Below are 4,261 nucleotides of genomic sequence, written 5' to 3' on the forward strand. Positions count from 1 at the left end.
GACCATCTTCATCCTACACCTCTCATGGATTGATAAACCTTAGATCATCCACTTGAGGGAAAATTGTTACAGTCCTACAAAACTCTGCGCTTCGAGGCCGAACACGTGTCTACAAGAATAAAGTTGCATAGTAGACATAAGCTCCCACTAAGCTTCTGTATCTGGTACTGTCTTCCTCACTCAAGGGTTTTCCCTCAGTGAGTGACAGTTTTTCTGTGCTAGATAGTGGTGTTGGTGAAGTCTTACATCCTTGCGACCCAACTCTCCTTACCAGATCAGTAGCATACTTTTCCTGAGAGAGATGCAGACTGTCTCCATGTCTTTTTACTTCAATTCCCAGAAAGAAGTGTAGATCTCCCAGATCCTTAAGAGAAAACTCAGCACTCAAATTCTTTATCAGACCTGACATAGCTTCATTAGATGAACTAGTGACAATGATATCATCAACGTAAATAAGAACAAATATGGAGTTATTTGACTTATTGTAAGTGAACAAGGATGTGTCAGATTTTGAAGGAAGAAAACCAAGTGCCTGCAGTTTCTGATTTAGTCGTGAGTACCACGCCCTGGGAGCCTGTTTCAGTCCATATAGACCTTTGTCAAGCTTGCACACATAGGATGGGTTGCTTTTACTTTCAACCCCGGGAGGTTGCCTCATATATACTCCCTCTTCTAGAACACCATGGAGGAACGCGTTCTGTACATCTAGCTGTCTAAGGCACCATCCCCTGGAAACAACAATAGATAATATAAGGCAAATAGTGGCAGCTTTAACAACGGGACTAAAGGTGTCCTCATAGTCTATGCCATACAGTTGTTTAAAGCCCTTCGCAACAAGTCTGGCCTTGTAGTGATCTATGGTTCCATCAGATTTTCTCTTTATTATGAAAACCCATTTGGAATCAATCAAATTTTTACCTCATCATGGGGGAACCAAATGCCATGTTTGATTTTTGTGGAGTGCCATGTATTCTTCTTCCATGGCCTTCTTCCATCGTGTATCGCTGAATGCCTCCTCAGGAGTGCTAGGTTCACCTGTGGAACATGCCAAACCAAAATTCACATCTTGTATGTATTTAATAGGTTTAATTACCCCTTTTGGTAGACGTGTACGCGGGACAGTAGTTGTAGGGAGCGCAGAAGATCCTGCTGACACATGAGAAGGAGGTGATCCCGAGGTGGATCCTGTCGGCACTGCTGTAGCATCCTCATATGGATCGATGGGATCTTCTGTGGCTCCAGACGCCACCGGTTTAGTTGCATGCAGCACAGAAGATCCTGCGCAAGGCTGCCTGCCAGGCTGCCCATCATGACGTGATGATTGGTTGGGCCCAGGAGAATCTGTGCCGGACCGCGGGCCAGGGGACAGGGCAGGATCAGTGCCGGGATCCGTGCCTATCTCGCGCCCGTGTGGTGGAGGGCTTGTCTGTTGCTGCCACCGCACGTAGTGGGGGGCCCGCTTGAGGCCCAGCGAGTCCTAGTGGGCCTGGTGTCCATGCTAGGTTGGTGCGAGCCGATGGAGGGGCGCCGCGTGCCGCATGTGGGTTCGCTGACACCACGCCTGACGGGCGACACGGGCTCCAGCGCCCTGCCGTCCTGTCATTTCATCGATCCCGAAGAGTATCGACTGCGGGGCTCCTGCGCTGCTGATCCTGGGAGGATTTGTCCCCCGGTACTGGACACATGAAATGTGACACGTTTGGAGCTCTTTCTTCACCGTTTTTTCACCATTTTCTTCACCGTTTTCTACTGCATCATCACAAAGCTCATGCTCACGGTTATGAGAGTTAGTCAATGGTTGATCATCCAAATTATTTTCCCCTAGATCTAGGCCGGTGAGACTTTGTGGTAAGAGGAGAATTTCTTGGCAAAGAAGTGCACCGGCGTTGGGATGAAGTTTAGAAAATGGAAATTGTGTTTCGTCAAAAACAACATCGCGGGAAATATACACACGACCAGTAGGTATGTCAAGGCACTTAACACCTTTATGTTGGTTGCTGTAACCAAGGAACACGCATTGCTTAGATCGAAACATAAGTTTGCGATTGTTGTAAGGACGAAGATTGGGCCAGCATGCACACCCAAAGACACGAAGTGTTGTGTAATCTGGTTTTGTGTGAAGGAGTCTTTCCATGGGAGTTCCATTGTTTATGACACGACTAGGCAACATATTGATGATGTGTACGACAAGAAGGAATGCCCCATCCCAGAATTTGAGAGGCATGGAGGCGCCAGCTAGAAGTGCTAGGCCAACTTCAACGATCTGTCTGTGTTTGCGCTCAGCAGACCCATTCTATTGATGGGCATGTGGGCAAGATACATGATGAGAGATTCCAAGTTTTTGAAAGGAGTTTAATTTTTCGTATTCTCCTCCCTAGTCAGACTGGAGAGAAATGATTTTGCTATTGAATTTTCGTTCGACCAAAGCTTGGAAATTGAGAAAAACTTGGCAGACATCGGATCGTTTCTTAAGAAGATAGATCCACGAAAATTTGCTATAGTCGTCAATGAAACTCACGTAATATGTATGTCTACCAACAGAAGAGGGTGCATGCCCCCACACATCAGAAAATATAAGTTGCAAAGGCATGGTAGAAACACTAGTGGAAATTGGATACGGCAATTGATGACTTTTAGCCTTTTGGCATGAATCACAAATAGTTTCAACATCACGCTCACCAACATATGGGAGCTTATTTTTCCTAAGAAATCTTTCAACTAAAGAAACTGACGCATGTCCTAATCGATTGTGCCATCGTGTTGAAGACACTTTGGTCGCACTAAAAACTTGTTTATTCAATCTTCTAATCTCCGGAATCAAGGGGTAAATCCCACAAACGCGTCTACCTTGATATTGCACCTTCCTCGTTGCCTGATCCTTGATCAAAAAGAAGAAGGGGTGAAATTCAAGAAATACATGATTGTCAATGGCAATGCGATGAACGAAGTGAAGATATTTAGATGCACTAGGGACATGCAAAAAATTTCGGAGATGAATTTTTCTATGAGGGGTTTTAATAACTGAATGACCAATGTGACTAATTTGCATACCTTCTCCACTGGCGGTGTGGATATGATCTTTGCCATGGTACTTCTCTCGCATAGTCACCTTGTCAAGCTCGTCGGTGATGTGGTTTGTGGCATCGTTGTCAACATACTAGTTGGTATCGACGCCATAAGAGCCATCAGCAGCCCCGACCACCTTTTCATCTTGAGAGGAATCATCATCATGTTCATCAAAATGATACCAGCAGACATTGGCAGAGTGTCCCAGCTTCCCACAGATTTGGCATCTGATTGTGTCGGGCCGAGACCTGCTGTTGGAGGAGATGTCGTCACGCCGACCCCTGTTGTTAGTGTAGGAGGGCCGGCTGCCACCGCCGTTGCATGCAGAGTTGGTTCCACCGCTGTTTCGTCCGCCGCCGCTACCCTTGCCCTTGTTGTTTCATGGAGGGCCTCAATGACGTGAGGCCCCACCACGGCCGCGGGTGGCAACGTTTGTAGAAGATTTGAAGCCGCCTCCTGCGCCTGCTCCTTGGTAGATGGCCACCCTTTGATCAAAATTGCTCATCATAGAGAACAACTCATCAAGGGTAACCAGGATGACCCGAGCATCGAAGGCGGAGACTAGAGGTTGATACTCCATGTCCAACCCATTGAGGATGTAGGAGATCAATTCATCATCCCGCGGGGGCTTGCCTGCTGCAGCTAGCTCGTCGGTGAAACCTCACATGTATGTGAAGTAGGAGGCCACCGATTGCTGTCCTTTCTGCGTGTTTGTGAGTGACGTGTGGATGTTGTTGATGCGGGACAGCGATGTGGACGAGAACATGCTCGCTAACACTGTCCAGAGTTCGTGCGCGTGGGCGATCGAAGTCACCTGCACAAGCACTTCTTTGGAGAGGTTATTTAGAAGGTAACCAAGCACATGTTGATCCTCTCGGATCCAAACCGAGTGAAGCGGGTTGGGGATGGTCTCCTCCTTGCCATCCTTGTCCGTGCTGACGACGACCTTGGCCGGCTTCGGCATGCTACCGTCCATGTAGCCAAAGAACCCTTCCCCCCGAAGTTGTGGTGTGATCTGGGTATGCCACAGGATGTAGTTGGTTTGGGTGAGGCGTTCGGTGATCTGGCCAAAGAGGGTGGAGTTGGTGGCGCTCGAAGAGGATATGGCTGGGGTTCGGTGGTAGGAAGAGGAGATCGCTAGATGGGAAGAGTTAGACTCTACTTACCATGTGGAAAACATCATATCCTAGCTCTA

At 47.7% G+C, this 4,261-nt stretch overlaps 1 pseudogene; it reads right to left on the minus strand.

Annotated features, from left to right (window-relative positions):
- Nucleotides 1-3,605: 3,605 nt before the first annotated feature.
- LOC125511833 lies at nt 3,606-3,695 on the minus strand (annotated as a pseudogene).
- Nucleotides 3,696-4,261: the final 566 nt, after the last annotated feature.

The sequence above is a fragment of the Triticum urartu genome, chromosome 5, assembly GCF_003073215.2.
Source record: "Triticum urartu cultivar G1812 chromosome 5, Tu2.1, whole genome shotgun sequence".
In the NCBI taxonomy this organism is placed as follows: domain Eukaryota; kingdom Viridiplantae; phylum Streptophyta; class Magnoliopsida; order Poales; family Poaceae; genus Triticum; species Triticum urartu.